The following is a 22,320-nucleotide window of genomic DNA, read 5'->3' on the forward strand; positions in this document are numbered from 1 at the left end:
GAGCTGTTTGGGGATTTTTCCTACTGCCCAGCAGCCTTTTAATGCTTCTGTTGGCAAAGTTAGATCAGCCCCTCGCTCCCCACCCCAGATGCCAGTTTGGCAAACTACAATGTTTCATTCCTTTGAGAATGAAAATGATTTTGCCTCAACTCAGGAAAAAATCTGAGCAGTGATTTGTTCTTAGGATGAATACATTCTTAGAGAACTGTTAAGCCATACCTAAATAAACAATTGTTTCATTAGGTAAGGAAGAGTTTATGCAAACATAGAATGAAGTGCATTCAGAGTGCAACGCAGAGTTGTCTCCTTAGTATTTGGCAGTAATGCTCACATACATGACTGGAAGAGTCAAAGAAAGCCTGCAAGCTCATGTATTTGCCATTAAATGAAAGAGCAGAGAGGAAGCAACAGCTAGAAAAGAGGGATGTAAAAATGTGCTGGCAGTTAGCAGTATTAGAAGACCAAATGTACTTTTCTATGGATTTCAAGTATTTAACATGGTGTTGGAAGATGCATGTTTAAAATAAAAATAAATAAATAAATAAATAAATAAATCCCTCTTTATATGTCTTTACAGTTTTGTGTATTGTGTGCTTCAACCCTGCTGGATTATCTGGCATTTTCACCATTTGAAACAAGCAGGTGTCCTTCCAAAGGTCTTAGATAGAAGTTTATGTGAAAGTTCAGTACATATGTGATGAAATCAACCACAAAGATGAAAAGAAAATAATGTTTTAGTGCTTTTAGCATAGAAGCCTTTTCATGTTGCTACTTTTCTGCTTTCCTGTTGCAATGTCTCAGCTTCTGTTATGAATAAGAGATCTCTTTCTGCTCTTATCTTTTCCCTCCAGTGAGTAACTAAACACAGAATATTTTTACTTTGATTAATTCTTCATTTAGCCATTCCAGGATTTTACACTTGGTCAGGCAGGTTCCCCCTGGCTGAGCATGCAAGTGTTGGGACTAGTGTGTCCCAACTTGGTAAAGCTTTAACAGTCAAAAGGCTTAAGCTATATCTGTAGTTTCTTCTCACAAGGGGCATATATGCTGTACAGACTACAGCTCTGATTCAGAAAAACCCTGAATTTCAAGCTTAGGTTCTACTTGAATCAAAGTCTTTAAGCATGTCCTGAAGTGGAGTCTCTTTCCCTCCAAAGAGATGTCCAGGGTGTAGAACACTACATTAAATTTAAGTGTCTTCAGAACCAGTTTTTGCTTATGATTTGGAAATATCACAAAGGTTGTGATTCAGAGGCTGAACATACAGAATATGTACTTCATACTTGTGCTTTACTTGACTGAGATGTTTGCCTTTGAAATAATGTAATACTAATATTAATCTGACTGCCAAAAGCTGTCTTGACTCAGTTGAAAAGACATAGGGTTCACTCTTTACCATGCATTTGATACAGTGATTTTATAGGCATTGGTGTTGTGTTTTACAGCATTAAGAGGTCCTAGATAAGATCTGAGCCACATCACTCTTAAAATAGATTGCTCTTACAAAGTATGGGTGTGTGGTATGTGGTGATCGTTCTTTAAACCCTTATAGTGTGGCTGTCATGGTAAATAAGGCAATGACAGTTTTTTTCTTTGTCTTTTTGACCAACTGCCATCACCAGACTCATCAATGTCATTAACCTTCTTAAAGATTACAAATTAGGATGGCTGGATCCAAAAGAGCCCCTGTTGTTCTGTGCAGAAATGTTCTGGGACCGTTCTTGCAACAGAGCTTACTTTGTCAATTTTTAAAATCAGGTTTTGATGCAGTGAAGGACTATGTATGAAGACATATTGAGAAAGGGTTTCTCTCTTAAGATGATCAAAGTCTTCTGGTTCCATAAACATCCTCATAAAGGAAAAACATTTCAGCAGGACTGGGGCAGGTTCACAAACTCAGGAATTAGTGAAAATACAAGAGTCTTTATTTATTAAATACTTTATCACAAATTTTGACTTTCAAGAGGCAAACAAGCCTAGCAAAGTGTTTCTGCTCACAGATCAGTTATGGAGGCATGATGTTTCCACTTCAGATTAATTAGAAGACTGTCTCCTATTTTTTTTTTTTGTTTAAGTTTCATAGAATGAAATTCCATTTTTTCATTAAAACCCAAAAGTGTCAATAAAATATTCAGATCAACACACAAAATAACTTTAAAATCTGTTCTTTGAAAATCTACTCTCAGGATGAAGTATGTCACAGGTAAGAGTGGGTTTTCTCACAGTTGTTTGAATACAGTTTTTCAGATGGCAGTCTGAAAAATATCCATTGGAAATTACTGTGTTTGCTCCTCAGGGGAGTTAGCTGCTCTGCAAGTTCCATATAACTCTGATTTAGTGACTGTAATGTAGAAAACCCAGTTCATTATGGTGATCAATATCAGTAAGCTCATCAATAGCATGGATTCTTTTTGTAAGCTTTGGTCAATAAAGCTGAATGCCAGGTCTAGGGTGGTTGGGTGGTTGATCATGCCGGAGGACAAGTATCCTTGACCTACCACTGCCCCTGTTGCTTGTGATATACAGAGGAGCCAACAGAGCTGTAGAGCTGTGCTCTCACCTGCACCACCCTCCCCCCCAGATGTTATGACATTGCAGTCTTGACATTTTGTGGCATGTGGAAAGTATAAGGACAGCAAGAACTGCTAAAATTTTTCAAAAGCTTTCTTTTTTTTTTTTTTTTTTTTTTTTTTTTAAAATCTCATAAACTGATTAAAATAAATACTGGGTTAATAACCATTGATTTTAGAAACAATATCTAAATGAATAGTTACAAAACTTATACAGATATCTATGTAAAATATGAGTTTTCTACAGTAAATTTAGAAATTAATTTTCATCTCATCTGGGCCTTTTTCCGGCTGTGATGTTTTTGTATTTTCTGTGTTATTTACTTTGGTTGGCAGCTCAAGAATAAGGAAATTCAGTGCTACCTACTACTTATTTTGACTGCTTAGACACTTAAATACTCATTGTTCTTAGTGATGAACTAATAGATGAAGGATGGTTACACAGAGCTGTTTGCTCAATATGGCTTTGGATAGAACATTGCTATGATATACAGTAGCTTATGTTAGAGCTGCCTAAAGAAACCTTGATAATGAAATCCAACTGTAGCCCATGATAAATTGGTAACCATTGATTAGATTAATCTTCCTTAATTTCTAAGACAAGCATCTGGAAAGACAAATGTATGAAAGAGAGGAATAAATGAAAGAAAATGAAACCATGTGACAAGATGAGAAAAAAGCAGTCAGAAAAGGCTATCTGTGGCCAAATGTAAGTGACATGAAAGGTGTCTAATGGCTGTTGTAGAAGAAGGAGCCATTTAGCTGAGAGCATTTTGGAAATATCTGGTTGGGAAAAAGAGATTTCTTAGAAGTCATCACATGTATGGGACAATGTAAGGGAAGATGGGAGGCTTTGGAAAGTACCTGAATAGTTAAGCTTTGCCCAAAGGACTTGAAAAATGAGTGTTACCTCTAAGGGGTGAAACATGCTACCTAATACTAAAACTCAGCTGGGACTCCAATAACTCTGAGTTATTCTGCATTAACAGACGTATTCTTCAGCCTGTTTTCACAGATTTTGAATTAACAATGACTTCATTCCATTCTAACTTAACTGTTATGACTACCTACAGCATAGATAAAATTGATGGATAACACACATTGTGAAAGTTTTCACCATTCTCTCCCCTGTGTTGCTGAGTTTTGGTAATGTCCTGTCAGTGCTTTAACAGGGGCCTTCCATGATAAACACTGAAACTGTGGGTAACTGTAAGTGGTTGGAGTTGAAGAATGAAAGATTATGAAAAAAGGAGTATTTGACCAAATAAAAATAAATTATCCTCAGCTGTTATCAAGAAAGTAGTGTCATTTTTCTAACACGCACAGTTATTCATTGTGCTCATCCGGGTTTATATTTTGTTCTTTTTCAACGGCAGGCAATAGTACAGACAATGTATGGCTTGATAATAGGGGAAGAAAGGTGAAAAACCTCTACTAAGATTTTCTTCCCACTCCTCTTGAAAATACTGCTATTTGGTGCAATCTTATCCATTATTAATGGGAAAAAAAGAAAAAAAAAAAAAGAAATAAAACGGCATTTCAGAAAAAAAGAAGCTATGTCTTGTAAGGACAACTTAGCAGGGAAATTGTCGCATTTCTTCCTTAATCTGAAGGCGGAATTTTAACAAAGATCTCTTGAGGCACTGTGATGCCTTCCGGCCCCTCACTGAACAAGCATGCCTGCTAATTTAGCCAGTATTTCCTGGATCCACAGCAAGCTGGAAAGTAGGCTGAAGATATTTCTCTTTTCTCTTTAGCCTTCTGGATGGTCTAATTGAAGGCAGTGAACTATTTTGTTCTTGTGAAAGACATTTTATGAAATGAGTTTCACTTTGTACTTCCTTTAAGGATATTCAACTTCAAATGCTACTCTCACAAGTCTGTGCCATTTTAGTTACTCCAACATATTCTTCACTTGGTCTGAAATCTTTAGATAAGGTGGAACTCTCATATATATAGTTCATCTGACTAATAGGTATCTCTGCAACAGAAAAGCATATGTAAGCTGGATATCTTTAGAAAGGCAAATAGACTTTCTGAGGAAGAAACAGACTTTATTACTTAGCTTTTATGATGCAAAAAAAAACTCCAATCCTCAAATCTCTTGAAGGATCACATCAGTAAAGGTAAACATGACAAAAGTTTTAACTTGTAGGAGACTTTTCTTACAAAAACCAGTTTGGAATAGAGTAGGTATTTCCTGAAGTATCAGGAAAGAACCTGTATCAGCTTACTCTTTTGACAAACACTGACAATTCTTTCCTAATTTGAAGGGTAACTTGAAAATAGTGTCATGTAGGAATCCACAATAAAGAAGAAGGAGGGATGAGTCAATGAACTGGAGTCAGAAGTCAGTAACTGGATTTGCACTGTTTTCAAATTAACTCCAGCAGAAGACTGTGGTGCCTACAGGTTAGAAGCTGAAAATCAAGTTCATGACCAGTGATATTGAATTCAAAATGCCGTTTGACAGTCTATCTGCTAATATGTGGTAGGTGTCTGAGGAAAATGATTTTTAAAAAATGCTTAGGAGATACTCAGGTGAAAGTCACTGAAAATAGGTATGTGTCTGAAATCCCACTTTCCTAAAGTCAAGGCATCTGTCATAGATGTCCAGAGACCAGGACTCTTTCTGACTCTTTTTGACATTATTAGCTGTTAATTTTATGAAAGTTAATAGTTTATGCAGTATAAAACAGAAGGAATTTAACCATGATAAATAGGACCAAATTATACTGCAGGATGAACTGCCCAAGGTTATTGTTCTAAGGTATACCACAAAGTTGACATGCAAATTCAGGATTTTCTTGTTTCTGGAAAGTTCTGACAATTTCAAGCATTTTTTTTTGCAAGTTTGCACTCTCCTACCAAGTAGCTGTTGCTTCTGTTTTCTGAGGTAGATGTTTACAATAGGCATTGAATGTCAGAAGGCACAGAGCTGCTTCCATAGCTATTAGTGACTACAATTGAGTGAGCTCAATTAAATTAATGATGAAAGTAGAGTACATGATTTCCTTAGCTCTGCTTGTCCCACCAGAGGGTGCTGTCCCAGGAAGTATTGCCTGGTGACATGACAAGTGGTAACAAGCCATTTAACCCCAAACAAGTCAGGGATGTCCTTCCCTCAAGAGTATTAGCCATTCTTACTGCTATAGCACCTGATGTGGCTTTGCAATGGGCCTGAGAGCTGCCCATGTGCCTTAAGGCATAATAATTATTTTGTACCTGTGTGCTTTGGTCAACAAAGAGAGCAATGACCACTGAAAGGGGGCTGGATGACTTTGGGAGCTGAAGGGAACCCAGCCTGGTCTTGGCTTGTGTATTGGGAGTCTTGTGGAAAACATCATATTCTATCTGGGGGTTTAGTGATCTTCAAAAGGCCTTGTTTGCTCTATTGGGCTTTGTACTTTCAGTGTGAGAAGCCTATATGTTACTGATATAATCTGCAATTTATAATATCTGTTGGAAAGTCAGGCCATATATGGAATGTATTGACCCTGACTCAGAGATGGTTGCATGTTTTTGTTCCACTGATCCATGTAGCAGTCAGCCAGAGCAATTGCTGTGTGTCCAGCCTGGCTTTCAGGCCCATGCTATGCTGCACAGATCCTGTGGCCACAGGGTAGGTAGCCTCAGCCAGCTTCCTGTAACAGAGGACCCTCGGGCAGCACTCTTTGTCTACAAGTGATTATGCCACCTTACCTTTACTTCACCATGCAGCAAGATCTCATGAATATCCTTTAGGGATACAGATGTTTTCTTGCAAGGAAGTTATGTAATAGCTGGAATGAACAATAGGGAGAGCTTCACTCCATGTAGCACCTGCTCCGTCTGATGCTGCATGAACACTGTGTGCGCGGCGTCTGAAGGGATGTAAGATTTACTCACTATCTGTATTCCTCTTACCCTGTTTTACTAAAGCAGTCATCTTATTAAGCTGTTTGTTGTTGGGTCTTTCTTACTGAAATCCAGAACGAGCCTTGCATCATCTCACTCTCTCTCACTCCCCTGATGTTCTGGTGCAGAACAACTTGTTCATACAGAACAGTCCTGGGTGAATGACCCATGCCACTGCCTGGGATCTGCCTCAAGGGAAGCTATTTTGGCCTATTATGACAAAACTATTTAAGGTGAAGATACTCAGGAGAGTGGGATCTTGGAATTAATCATGGGGCTAAGTTATTTAGCAGTATAAATATACTTATTGTTAGCATGAATCATAGGAGCAAATGTGAGAACAACGTGCACAAGGTGATTTTAGTAGTAGCTTTTTCAGCTAGAACAATGTATTTTCTGATATAAAACCCCGTCTTTCCATTCACTAGCTCTAGAAACTTTCACCTCATATAGGAAGATATTTTATAGACAAAATGTACATTTCCAGCATAGCAAGAATTAAAAGAAAAAGCAATTTACTTCAAATTAAGATATGAGACAGTTATATAACCTTTTTATATGATTCATATTAGCACCAGCCAGGGTTTAGTTTGATATATTTTAAAATGTATTGTTTCTGACATATAAATGCTAAATCCAGTTCAAGAGAAAAGTCTCCAAAGGTTCACAGCCGTGGTTTCATGAAAAACAAAAATGATTTTCACTTCTGTAACCTTCTGCTTAGTTCTGAATTTATGTGCCTTAAAAGGACTTTTCCAAAGAAACAATCTATTTGTGCACATGATAAAATTGCTCAATTGCACAGCTGCGGCAGGAGGTGAGTCCTGACAGCACTGCTTATTGGAGTGTGGATGCTTAGGAACCCGGTGTGAGTGTATGAAATGTAATTGTTTCCCTTGCTTGTTATTAAAGGTTCCAAAAGGAGAGGTCTCAGGTATCTTAATATTCAAAGTGTAAAAAGAGAGACTATTGATCATCCCTAAATGTGAGCTAAGGAGAACCTAGAATTACTGTTCCTAAGGGCTCATTTGTAACAGGGGTGTTGTAACTCCACAACTAACATGACAGTTTTCACCAAGAAGAGGCAGAGAGGGTTTTTTTCTAATTGGTATTCAGATTTCCACAGCCAGAGTATGAACTATTAATTAGGTGTACAGTTAAAAAATCCTCAACAACGCATTTCTCCCAGCATCTTCTTTCCTCACAAATACTGTTAACATTACTTTTTTGGAATAGTGTACCTATGAATGTGATAAAGTGTTTATTACCCTCAGGACCTATAACCTAGGAGACCTTTCTGACATTTTTAACTGATCTTTTCAGTGACTACTTGCTTTGTCGATTAGTAACACTCACCACTAGACAATATAGCCATCATAAAAGCTAATGGGTGTTTTGTCAGTACAACAAATGATGCTTTGCTTTTTATTCAACTTGTCACTGCATTTTAGAAAATAAAACAGTAATTAAAATAATAATAAAAAAAATCACATACCAGTGTTTAATTTTCATCAGAGATCCTTCTTCCTTATCATCTTCCCAAAGAACATGCATTAAGTATTCATAAGGTTTTTGGCTGGTAGAACAACATTTTGCTGGTACATCTTCATGTCTAAGAGAAAGATTGCATGTCATATAAATCCTCACTAAGCCAGCTAACTGGAGGTCTTGCGATTAAGCCAAGAGATCTTAACATGCCAGCCAACATTAAGTGTTATTGCATCCTGTCAAGCTGAGGAGAGGAGTAGTGTGTTTAGAGGGTAAAAGGAAGCAGTTTCCAGGAATGCAGAACCAGACAATTGGTTTCACAATTTCATTTCTAATTATTAGCATATTTGTAATAACTAGCATCAGAATAAATCTACCTGAACTTCTCTTCTTCAGTCAGAGAAGAACAAAGTTCTGATACAAAATGGAAGTGGTTAAGCAAGAAAAAAAAGAAGAAAAAAAAAAAGCCAAAGCTCACACAAAGCAAGACATTATTCACTTTTTTCACAGCTCATCAATACATAAGGAACTTTTGCTAACAAAAGAATACAAATGGATTAAAAATAATATATCATAGAAGCAAGGCAGGATTGATAATAGTTTATTCTTCTTGCATTGCGTCATTATTTGAGTATGAGTAGTCCTTCAAAAGTCTCAGCCTAGACTGTATTTTGCTAAACGTTCATTGGCGAGTGCTGTTCCTGACCTGACGAGCTTCCAGCCTACAGCTTCAGTCAAGTGAAATGAACAAATGGAAAGAAGAGTGCTTGAAAGTATGATAGTTATAGTTTAGGTGCCAATGCATCGAGAGCCCTGAATCATATGGAAATATATTCTATTAGTAATAAACAATATCTGTTACCCCAGCTACTGCTGACTTTGGCCTTCATTGGGTGGGCTTTATCAGATGTTGGTTCTTCTTGATTCCATGATTTTATAACACCAGCAGCCCATTTCTGTGCTAGATGTGAGTATAAACAAGAGAATTAGGGCTTGACCAACTCCTCAGAGAGTTCTTTTACAAGTTGCCTTCCAGTGCTCCACAGACATACCTGTCCTCATCCTTCCTTTTCTATGACCCTCTTCATTCAATTGTGGCTTTTCCCTCAGTTTCATGTACACATTCCAGCCAAAGAAGTAGCTTTTAATTCCATATTAAAAAGTCATTTTAAGCCAACAGAATTTGTTCATCATTTACATGTTTACTGTGAAAACTGAAAACACGAACAAGCAACACTGCAAAATGTTAAAACTCTCTTCATCCTTATATTCTAGAAATGAGCACTTTCACTTCACTTTTGTTTCTTTAACTGGGTTGATCTGACCACTTTACCGTGTTTATTTATTTATTTATTTATTCTTCTGTGGGTAAAATTCCCCTTTCCCATTCTGGTTCAAGTTTGTATAGGTGCATTTTGCTTGACCCTATCGAAGCTGTTATTTACACGTCAAATGAATGCTCAGTAGTCTCTCAGAGCAGGAGAGGGAATTGCTGAAGCAACTCCAATCCTTCTATTTGGATTTTGTGTTCCTGGCTCCCCCATCATTTAGAAAATCACCCCTTCATGCATGCAAACTTCATCCAAATGCCAGTGCATCAGCTTCTCTCCCCACTTAAACATTCTTTGTCTAAAGCAAAATTATGCAACACCCGTATGACTAATTTGTTGTGAATAAAGCCCAGAGTTATAATTTGTGCCTGTTCTCTAAAAGTGGACTTTTGAGGATACTCCTTGAATACTTTATGCCAAACATGACTGTTCGGATATTCATGCAATTAAAATGGGGGCCTTCAGTGCTTCTGGCAGCTCTGCTTGGAAGTCCAGCTGCATTTGGCTTGCCGTTAATGCAGTGAAACCTCATTTTGCCTCAGACTTCTCTTCCTCTGTCTTTTAAAAGCCAATAAAATGACTGACTGAGGCAATTTCAGTGGTCTATGCATCTGCCAGTAACTACATCTATTTCTCCCATTAATTTGCTTTTAAACTTCACATTGATTGCTATCATTTTTTTCATTGAACTTAAAATTTGATATGTCTTCTCTTTGAAGGCCAACATTTTAGATTCACCACCACAGGTAAACAGTGGAAGGTAGCTGAGCTTCATAGCATGGCTTTATCATTTATTGACAAAAGGAAGCAATTTAGAAACTCTGGTACATTCCAGCAACAAGTCAATAAAAAAAAACAGGGAAACAAAGGAACCGCTGTTTGCATGAGAGTCATTAAGTTCTCATATACTGCATCTATCTGCTGTTTCTGTGACATATTTTTTTCTGTAAGATTTTTTTTTGTGTGTTCTACCTACGTGATACTATGTCTATTCAGCTCCACAACATTAGCACTAACACGGCTAATTTGTAATAGCTGTTTTCTCAAAGGCAGACTTTGGAGGAATGCACAGCCTCAGGCATGCCTACCTCACCCCAGGAGAGATCAGGATTTGTGGTGCAGAAGTCCTGTGTTGCCTTTGCATGCGTAGTGCAGGGCCCCGTCTCCTGGGAGCCTGCAGCCTGGCTTTTCTGCACGTGTGCTAGTTGGCTGTGCTTCCCTGGACCGGTCCCACAGCATGCTTGCAGGGAGTCTGGCGCTCCTGGGAACTGCTGGGCTTCCCAGGCTTGTGCAGGAGGTTTGGTTATGGGTGGAGGCCAGGAGTTGCTGGCTGGTTTTGATGGAAACTTAAGACAAACAAAATACTCATGGAATACAATGGTAGGAAGGGAATGGGGAATGGATCCATCCTGGACCAGTGCTGACAGCCTGACAGTGCTGGATTTGGCTGCCTGCTGCTGCCTGATAAGATCCTGAGGTCAATTTTATACAGTTCTGTCCCATTTCCCACTCTAGATTAATACCTTCCCTTGTTTTTGATCCCTCTTCTTTCCACCTACTAGGGACATGGGATATTCCTGGAGATCTGATTCACAATGCATTCCCAATTCTCAGCACATTGCCTATTATTGTATTTAACCATGAACACTAGTGTGAGACCCGGAAAGAAAACTATGCTATTGATAAAATCAATCTGCTTTCAGATATTTTGCTTTCAAACTATCCCTGGGGAAAAAAAAAAAAAAAAAAAAAAAAAAAAAAAAAAAAAAAAAAGATATCACCCACTTCAATTTCTTGAACTCTTTTAAAATACGTGTCTATTTGAGGATTACTGGAGGCCTTTTGTTTATCATAGAAGAAATTGAAATATTTTCTCTTCATTCCAGTCCTTGTAGTCTCTCTTAACCTAACAGCACGTAACCTGTCATTTGAATAGCTCCTCTAGTACAGCTGTGCAGGGATAGCAATATGTGCAAATTGTTTTCCATTGTTATTTACTCTGTCCATACATTAAATTATTTGTTGTTTAGGAAAAGGGGTGAATAGTGAGTGAGGTGGTAGTTTGTGATGATATGAAGTTATCCAGGATAGATGGGCAGAATGCAGAATCACAGATGTATTTAACACATTGACCAACTGGCAGATAAAATGAAATTCACTGTGGATAAATAATAGGGTGACATGCATGGGAAAGAAAATCTCAACTTCACTAATACACCTATATGGATTCTGAGCTGGGTGTCATCACAGAGAGTGAAACGGGATATTTTTCTATGAAAGTTTTGTCACTGGTCACTAGCAGTCAAAAAGTATATGAAACATTAGGAATAATTTGAAAAATAATAGAAAAACAGAAAAAAAAGAAAAGAAAAGAAAAGAAAAGAAAAGAAAAGAAAAGAAAAGAAAAGAAAAGAAAAGAAAAGAAAAGAAAAGAAAAGAAAAGAAAAGAAAAGAAAAGAAAAGAAAAGAAAAGAAAATGAGGATAGGTGCTATGCTGGACAACTTGTTGCAATATGCTTCCATTAATAACAACTTTGCACACACAACAAGTTGGCTTCCCTAACCCCACAATCACAATCTTGTTGCTGTACGTTGGTGTAGCTTAAAGAGGTGATGTTTGGGACCCACAGCTGTACAGGATAGCATTTATGAATGCTGTTTCTCACATTCCCACATTGTGTTCACTCGTTCTTGCACAAATATCAATAAAAGTACTTAAGTCTGCATGATGAATGAACCCATGGTCACAACAAGACATATCCAACGCACTCTGGGCTGCGCTGCTTATTTATGTTCAGACTTTGCTGAGTGATACAATCTGTTGGTGACTGCAAAACAGTGCAAAAGGAGCAAAAGCCTTAACATTCTGATTTGAAACTCAGAACATGGCCTCATTATACAAACCTGAATTACTGCCTTATCAGAACACAGACTTGGGTTATTTTAATTGGATTGGAAATACTCTTTCACTGTCCCCTGGGTGATCTACTAAAATTAACACCTGGCTGTATATGTCCCTGCAGACAATAGGAATAGTGAGTTTGGATTCTATGCAAAATGCTGTATGAGGGATACACGTGGGCTGCATAGGGCAAACTCTCACTTTGTTTCATTGCATAATGTCTTTGAAGAATTGCTACTGTGGATTAAAATCTGGTAAATCTGAAGTAAAATTTTCAGAAAGGCATGACCCACTCAGTGTTTTTAATCTTTTCAAATAAGTTGGGATTTGGGATCTTAAATCATAAAGAACTATAATCTCAGCTTTACCTTTAGGGAAAGAATGAGTGAGAATATTAAACGTAACACAGAAAGAAGTCTATGACATTAGGATGGGACAGGATATTGCTTTAGTGTACAGAACATGGGACTTATTCTCCTTTCATCAGGAGTGTTTGATACATGATGTTCACATATTATACAGCTAGTCAGGTACTAGAACTTTTGGGAAAAAATGGGAAAATATTTATTATTAGAGTGATGCAATCATCATTAGCACTTTTCTGAGTCATATTCTCAAGATATAATTAAATTTAAATATACGTATTAGGGATGTGAGTGTCTGATGATCTTTTATATGATAACTTCTTTTGAGATAAATAATCAGGAATTATTTATGTTTTTCAGTTCAGTCAGAAGTACTGGAGGAATAGTTTTGTATATACCAATTATACAGAGGATTCCGTGTCTCTCCTCCTACACACACACACACAGACACACACACACAACTTGGAGCAGGGACAGCAGTGGCAAAGTTTTGTACTTTGAAAGCAATCAGTGGTAATTAATGAGAACTTTAAAATATTGGGATAGATGTCTTCTCTCTAGTATCTTGCTTAAATGTACTGCAGCTGCCTACTTTACTCTTAGGACATTGAAATATCATTAGTATAATATGCCCTTAGAAATGCAAGAAGACTTTCAAGCATAGTTGCCTATGTTGCTTCTCTGATGAGTCCTCTGTACAGCCTGCTGGATTCCCATCTTCTCAACCCAGCTCTCTGTCCCTTAGTTACTCCTGCTCCTCCACCAATTACTCACCAGAAAGTTTCAGAAAGGCTGGAAAAAAAGCCAGCTCTTGTAGACTATTCCTAATGGTTGTGAATCTGTTCCTAGTGGACTAGTACAAAGACACACATCTCCAAAACCTCTAAACTGGAAGTGATGTGACATGTTGCTGACCTTTTGCTGTTTCTACAAGCCCACAGGCAAATCATGCCTGCTTGAGAATCACCTCACACTAGTGAGGATTGCAATGCAATTCACTTCTGTTCCTGTTAGAGGCATCTGCTCATACATCATCGTTACACACAGAAAAGAATAAGCTGTGTTTGAACAAGAAGTCTGGAAAAATTTGGCTTTTCACTGAGGACTACCTGACAAGTGGATACCTCAAATGGATTTGTGTAAAACTGACTTCTTATGGAGCTATTTCCTCAGCCTGGTTCTAGCTGAAGAACACTTTCAAACAGATTCTTGCTTCCCCTTTAGCCTGCATTAGTGTCAATTCACCCTGAAAGATTTGTTCTCGTGTTTTTTCTGCCACATTTCATGAAATACTTTAAAAGGTGCAGTCAGTGAACAGGAAACAGAAGTAGCACAGATAGCTGCATTTCTAACTTTTGTCTTGGTATTTTGGGCAATGTACCTTTGTTTCAGTTTTCCAGTCTGGAGGAAACACTTGCATGAAGCTTTTGGTCAAATCACTGAGATGAAAACGGCTCATGTCATTTAAGATAATTCATCCCCTCTTTACAACCAAGTATTCACCTTCATTTGAGCCAGCAGGAGAAGGTAGGTGAGCACTCCCTATCATCTTCAGCATGGAGCCAGCTGCTTTCCTTAAATTACCCCTGATGTTCTTCCAGTCTTGACCAAATCCCTTGAGGAGTGTCATGAGGTCTGTTCATCTGGGTGAGCTGAGGGAGCAGCAGCCAGCAGCTGGGTGAGTGGGGACAGGAGGAGGAGTGGGTGGAGGTGAGAGCCACAACTTCTGCAGTGATCATCTGGCAGGGACCTATGGCTCTGTAAAGCAAATAGTGTTTGTGTAACACTTGCAAGAAACAAAGTACTGTAAAGAGCATAAGAACAAAGTGCTTAAGTAGATCTCAAATGATTTGAATTTGCAATGTACTCCATAATGATGGATAATGTGAATTTTCTGTAATTGCATAAAAGGATTCACATTTTTAAAGACTGCCATTAAAATATTTATCTGCTGAACAATAAAACATGGATGAAGTCAATTTGTTAATCTCAGTTTCTAGATTCCACTTTAAATAATTTGACAGTTGTTCATAAAAATACTTTTGGGAATCTGAGTACGTCTCATTTGGTTATCATCATCAAGTCAAAAAATTCTTACAGATGGAGGACCCGGTTCTGATTACTTTTGTTGCCTTGCTGTCATTCTGCTGACATCAAACAAATGATTCCCAGTTTATGACAATGTGAATCATATTAGTCTCTGCCCAAAAGCTGTGAAATGTCACTGTGACCACAAAGCACATGACAAATTGACAGCTCAGGATATGAAGATTTGGGATGTCAGATGACACATTAAAAACAAACAAACAAACAAATATATAAATTATTCTGGTTTTAGAATACTTAATATCAAGATATGAAAACTCAGAAATTCAAAAAATATCACTAATTAATTTGCCTTGAATCTGCCCATAGTTTGCTCACATGTTGCATTTTTCACCCAGTGGTGTCATTAAAGACTGGAAGTTGACAGACTGGGTCAGATCGCTCAGCTCTGCCTCTGGCACTTGTCAGAAATGAATATGTCACCAGGTCCCACTGAAAACAAAGTATTCCCATCTGTCAAATCAGTAGCTGTGATTGGGCCAAAAAAAAGTCTTTCCACTCATTCGATTTCCATGGTTTAGCATTTGCCAAGTGTTCAGCCACAATTCATGGCCTGTGTTTATGGCATCTGGGAGATCTCCAGTCCAAAAATTGAGTCCAGAACTGTTAGTTTTCAAGATCAAATGAATTCAGCTTGGCATTAAATGAACACTTGGACAATTTATTTATTGTTACAAATGAAGATGAGCATTTCTGACTCCTGTCAAGATGTGTCAACACCCTATATACAATGTACTTTTCCAGTGAGTTTTAATGGATTGTGTTGGGAATAGGATAAAAATCCATGGTCTGCTTTTTTCCCTGATGTTCCTTTCTTTCCTTGCCATGACTCTCCTTTTGATTTTTTTTTTTTTTCCATCCCTCCCCTCCATGGATTAAAGAGTCCTCATTTTTTCTATCCATTTATACATAAATCTCAGATTTCACAGATCAACTTTTAAGCTCTCTTTCTTTCCTTGAATTCACCATATATTGCATATTAGCTCTAGTGAAAAGGGAACAAAAACAAAGCAATGGCAGTGTAGCAGTTCCTGTGTTTTGTTACTGTGATGCCACCTGTGCTATAAGTATTATAAGTATTATAAGTATTAGGAAGAAAACAGAAAAAGCTTCCTACACACCTGATAACATGCGCCCCAGAGAAGGAATCCTAAACAGGGGACATTAGGAATCTCCTCACCATTAAAATTCGTAGAGAGAGAGCCTAAAACATCAAACGGTTTGTATGTATCACACTGAGGATATGAAATTATTCTGGGTCTAACTTTTTTAATGTTCTAGAAATATATATATAATATATATTTTATTTCTTTGTCTTGAGACTTTATCAAAGGAATTCATAGAACAGAAAAAAAAATCTGTTCAACATTATCCATCAATTTGTTGTTTGATTTTGCTATCAATTGAAATCTTTCTTTCCAAATCCTACTTTCCAGCTCATTTATTTTGACATACACTGAGCACATATTGCCAGATGTTCTTTGTCACTGACAATTTTGCTACTTCAGCCTCCTATGTAAGTATTGTTTAGGAAGAACTTTCCTGAATTAAATATTAATTATTTTCAACATTTTTTTCTGCCTATCAATCTTGTTCCATTGTAGTTTATTTATTTATTTATTTAATTTCAGTTTGCCTTTGCATTTGTCATGATTTCACAACCATAAGATTGTTATCTTGACTGTTTGTCTTTCTATTTGAAATTCTTTCTTGTAAGTACCCATATTTATTTTTGTTTCTGTAATCAGGCACATCAAAGTTGTTTCCCTCTAATTGGCAGAGCTACCGTTTGAGTTTTTTGATCAAATATTTGGATGCACTTAAGGATAAATGAAACAAATTGCTAGGGAGAAGCAAGAGAGAATACAAAAGCTATAATAGAATACAAACAGGAAACAAGTGACAGAGATGCCATGTAAGAATATGTAAGAATACGAGGATGGATTATTTGTACTCATGAGTTAATTCAAACTACATACTTTTACTAAAGCGGATTTTGAATGAAAATTAATGTAGCTTTATGGGCAATCTATTTTTTTACATGGAAATCACTAGAGAACTGATATGCTGCATATCCACCTCTATCCTTAAATATTTTGTACAAAACCCCAGTAAGCCTAATCATTTGAGATCATTGATGTACTGACATGAGACAGCACTTATATCAAAAGCAAACCATAGCTGTTCAGTGATGGGCAAGTAAACAAAAAGAAGACCCAAAGTATAGATCGTATTTCCCCATAATTTAATAATTTTACCCTCGTACTTAAATAAATTTATACCTAATTTTAAATTGGAATAACTTGTTCTGCACTTTCCAAGAGACAGAGCATGTAATACAGCCTGTGGTTGGTTATGGCCAAGCCCACATCACATTTGTTTGGAAAATTATATGTGGATAGAAAGAAAGCAATCCCTTGGTCAGGCTAGAATTCTGTTTCATGTGGGCTACTGCAGTAATCACTTCATGGTACTCATAAGACCCCATTTCACTGCACTCAAAATACAGCCCTAAGGAAGAGAGCTAAAATTTTTAAGCACATTAGATGGATGTCTATTTGATGGAGCTAATGTTGCCTTTTGCTCAAAGTATAAAGGGTTAACTAGTCCCACACAACAAGAGTTATGTCTCATTGCAGTAGCAGAACTCCCATATAGATAGGGCCACCACACATCAAGAACTGTCACTGTTTCATTGATATCCAACAGGAATAAACTACTAACTTTATGCTTTTAAGTTTTAAGCCACTTTAAACAAATACAAACTATTGACAAATAGGAAAAGAATGGAAATAATCCAATCCAGAAAGGCTGAGGAATTGGAAAATACAGAAAAGCAGGAGAGAAGGTTGAGAGGAAGACTGTCAGAAGACAGTCTTAACACTTCCTGGGAAGGATAAGAAACTTGAACAGAGCAGATATTTTCCCCTAGTTGTACTCTCTCTCTCATATTTTCCTTCTGAACAAGATGAAGTTTCAGGTTTCTAAGAGTTACTGGCTCCCCAAAGGTGGCCCAAAATGCCTGTGAGGGTAAACATTGAGAAAAATCGGTATTCATGATGCTGGTCATGTTTTTTTACAGTTCAACATTATATCCTGCCTGCCTATGTGGGATGTGATCGGGGTCTGGATCAGTTGGGGCAGGAGAATTGCATGCTCTCTGAAGCAGAGTTTACACTGAAGATTTTAGCCTTGGAGCATGGGTGAGGCGCTGTGGATGTGCACCAAGATGTTCGGGGAAGCTAGAAGAAATGGCATACAAGGAGAGTCTGACACAAATGTGGTTTGTTGTTGTTTTGTTTGTTTTCAGCCTCAGACGATGTGTTACTGTCTGTAACTATGTAATGTGTGGCTGTAGAGAAGACAGAGAGCCAGGCTGCACTTGGAGGTGCACAGTGCTAGGATAAGAGGGAACAGACAGAGGCTTTAATGACAGAAATTACCATTAGGTATTAGGAAAAAAAATTACTCTGAGGGTGGCAAAACACTGGAATGGGTGATCCAGAGAGTCTGTGGGATCTCCATCCTTGAATATATTCAAGACTTCATTGCACAAGGCCCTGAGCAATTTGCTGTAACAGGCTCTGCTGGATGGATGTGGTGACCTTAGGTGTCCCTTCCAACCTATGCAGTCCCACGAGCCTTTGTATGATTGCCTGGTGCTGTGCATGCAGAAATGGCCACTATGCTGTTAATGAAAATACCAACACAGCTGCCACGATATTCCCTCTCCCCTCCATGTGCGATTATGTTAAGGTTAGTGTACATAGTGCTTTGAGAATACTGATAGCTCACAGGACACCACAGAATAACACACGCCATCTGTTTTTCTATTGTTAAAGTTTAAAAATAAAACCCTGTGAACATTTATTATGTTGGCAGACTGAAAAACACAAATCAGTACTTTGTATTCCCTCACTTAGGTAATTAGCAACTGTTAAAAAAACAGAAGTGGGAAAAGAGAAAAGGAGAGACAAAGCCTATCTTGCATCACACTAAATGGTAATTTTATAGTAATATACACAAAGTTTGTCACATTCCCAGTCATCCTAACCAAATTTTGCCCATACTTGTACCAAATTTTGCAGTTCTCAGGCTGCTTTCTGTGCATTAATAAAGTAGGAGCTGATCTTCTCTAGAAGGTCCAGAAAGATATGGGGAATAAGTCTGTCAGAGAAATTGAAGTATACTGCCTTCCCCTATAAGATGATGCTACTCAGGAACAAGCAGTGAGGTCACTGCTGTGCCAGCCACCTTCCCCACATTGCCAGCCAGCACAGGGAGGAGGATGAAGCAGGACAGAGGTTATATGGGATAGACAGGTTTGGGTTCTTTATATAGATATAAAACAAATTATCTCCCAGCTGTGAGCAGCCACTATGTCCTGCAATGCTCCATCATTGCCTGATCACACTCCTTCAGCGTCCTTGTGCACAGGCTCAGTGAGCTGATAACCTTGAATCCTTTCTTGACTGGCAGTGATTGCCCGTTTTTTCTTCGCATAAGTTGATCTTGTTTTACAAGAAGCCAGCTTCCTCTCCAACCCTCCTCTTTCAGATAAAGTTTTCCTTATGGAAAACAATTAGCACATTCACTTCACTGAATGTTGACGTTCACCTGTGGTATGTTGTTAAATCTGCTGCGCTGGTGAGTAAGGCATGGGGGATTTCTGCTGTGCATGGCAATGGGGAAAACCCACACCCAGGTGCAGGTGTTCTGCACCTTTTCCCATGTAGATTCACTGGAATAAGTTAAAAACATAAAGATGCTTTGTGGTCAAGGAAGCTCTGGCTTCTTGCTGTGAAACTGGTTTGCAGTAGTTCTTAACACCAGTGATCTGTGGTGGATTTCTCACCTCCTTTCCCCCTCTTTAACTTTGCTAATTATGGTACAATGCAAAATGATTAAGAATAGAAGGTAATTTTCCTCTGATTTATGTTTGCTGCACAAGTGCTTATTGCAGTAAGAAGGTATGCACTGTGAGAAGTATGGCTGTGTTTCAGGTATTTTAAGATGAGGCCACACAGGGTCTAAAATCAGGGTAATCGACTTTATGCCAGATTTTCTCTATTCAGTCTGGTATTAACAAGGTTGGCTCAGTGTTAGTGAATATTCTCTCTTTTTTTTGATATATATATATATTTATATATGTTATTTATGTATCTCCTTAGAACGACTTTTTTGAACAGAAGACAAAAACAACTTTATGCAGATAAGCTGTTATGCAAAAAGGATAGGATGAAGGGAAAGAAATTCTTTGACAAATTAATTGATACGTACTAAATAATTGTTAATAAAATGTGTTTTAATGAGAGCTTAGACATTCTCTGTCTTGAAGCATCACTTAAAGAAATGTAAATTCCAGTTAAGTAAACCTTTTATGAACAATTAGCAATGAAATTTTCTGTTTCCCCGAGCAGAATAATGTGTACCTGCGATCTTCACGTGATTAGTTGAAGCATGGGCAATGTTTCAGATACTTGCATATATTCCTCTTAGTATTATCAATTAGTATGTGACCGTAGTTGTTTAGAATATTAGCACTTTGAAAGCCAGTATGATTGGAGAGCCTTTGAAAGGAGCTAGAAATATTAAGAAGTTGCTGCACATTAATTCAAAGGTGAGGTTAGGTTATGTACATGACAGGGTACTTGAAGTAACATCTCTGCTTACCTTTTACTAATATAAAACTCTCCCAGCCCTCTCCTCAAAACAGAATAAAATTTTAAGTTTATATGAAAAGGTTATTCTTTCCTCCTCTTTGCCTTTCTTAACTAAAATATTCCTGCTAATAAATTGTGGTACTGTTTTATCTCACTAAAAGCTTTGAGGTTATGCTTTCAAATGTGTTTTGACAGTATGCAGATAGAACTTTACACTCATTTATTTCATCCATCTGCATCAAGAACAATACAATTTGAGACTCCCAAAGAAAACTGAAAATGCCGAAATATGTTTATGTAAATTAATATTTTTTTTTTTAAAAAAAGCACAACACACCTGAATGCTACTAAAAATTATCAGTTTAAATATGCTAGGAATGTGAACAGCTTAGAATTAATTCTACTAATACATGCTTATGTATTTTTCTTCTGACTATGGCTGTCTTATTTCACAGGGGTCTGAACTGAAGACTCATTGTCTGCAGTAGGTTTCAGACTAAGCAATTCCATGCAGACTTCCTTGCAGTTACGGTCATCTAGCAAAATCCAGGGATGTCTATAGAAGTAGAAGTAATATCTGCCATCATGGATCCATGACACCTAATTTCTTTGGACATGTATCCCATGTGAAAGAAATGGAGACATAAGAGTTGTAATGGAGACAGTCTTTGCAGAAAACCTGTGACCTCTGTCTCCACAAACTGACACCAGCTGTATTTTCTGCCTGTAAGAGGAGTACTCCTACCATGAAGAGGCAACCCCAAGTACTTTTCCATCATGCTTTAACATGAAAAAAGAAATACTCTGTTGATAAAAATAACACTGACATTTCCAACAAGATTACTCTTTGTGCTCATTAATATATTTTATCTTTGAGTGGAGTTGTATGTGAACCATTAGGTTTTTGATCTGCAGACTAAGCTGAAGAGCTCTGGTCCCTCAAACATATATTATAGAGTATGATCAATCACTTCTTCATCTTGTCTTTGATGAGTTTCACAAATCTAGTACTCATATATTTCCACAAACCACGTTTCCTATATCTTAATTCATTCTTTTATTCTTCTCCAAAACTTTCCTACCTTATCAACATCTTTCTTGAACTGTGGGTGTTTCAGTAGCAGTTGCCTCAAACTGTGAAGTAAATACATAAGCTCCAACCTCTGCTTCTCAGTTTAAACATTGCAAGACTGCATTACCCCTTTTTACAAACAGCCATGAAGTGTGGGGTCATTTCAGGATGCCTCTGAGGTGTACATACTCCATTGTTCATACTCTGTTCAAATGTGGCTGTATTTTTCCTTCTGACTTTACACCTGAAATCATTCCTGTTCTACTGATTAGGACATCTTTTTCTACTTATTAAAATGCATTACACTGTTCTAGGTATGTTATGTCAGTTTCACAGAATCGCAGAATATCCTGAGTTGAAAGGAACTCACAAGGACCATTGAGTCCAACCTCAGGCTCCACATAAGATTGTTGTTGTCCAGGCCATTCATATAGCAAGAGCACATTCCACGCTTGATCATCCCAAAGACAGTTCTTTACAGGATTCTTAATGCAGCTGTAAAAGTAACAGGCTGAGATTTGCTAGAGGACAGAACAGAGGTTTGACAGTTCATCCTGCAGGCACACTTCCTGAAGTTTCAGTATGAATGTAAAATAAAGAAAGAAACCAATCTCAGATGAAATAAATGAGTTTGTTCCACTCTTCCTAACTTACTGTATTATTCCTCTCTTTGAAGAGCATGTATCTACACAAAAGGCAATCTTCTGGTTTCATGTGCCAGAGAAATTTAAAAAATGTAAGCAAATCCAGAAGTTTTGTTCCTAGGATAAATAACCTTTGTTTTATTTAGCTCTATTGCATTTGTATTCCCAGCTCTCATCATGGGAGTACATGGAGACAGCATCCCTGTCCCATCTAAGCGAGCTGATGACCTCCTAAATGCTCAGATAACTCCAAGCTGGACTGTCGAGATCTATTTTCTGAAG

At 37.6% G+C, this 22,320-nt stretch overlaps 1 long non-coding RNA gene across 1 annotated transcript in view; it reads left to right on the forward strand.

The window, feature by feature from the left end:
- Positions 1 to 22,036, forward strand: part of LOC311430809 — a 68,736-nt gene extending 46,700 nt beyond the window's left edge. Inside the window, exon 4 of the long non-coding RNA XR_014689039.1 lies at positions 20,778 to 22,036. This is a non-coding gene — a long non-coding RNA (uncharacterized lncRNA). The remainder of the gene's footprint in view (positions 1 to 20,777) is intronic.
- Positions 22,037 to 22,320: the final 284 nt, after the last annotated feature.

This window comes from Aythya ferina (genome assembly GCF_964211825.1).
Source record: "Aythya ferina genome assembly, chromosome: 2".
NCBI lineage: Eukaryota > Metazoa > Chordata > Aves > Anseriformes > Anatidae > Aythya > Aythya ferina.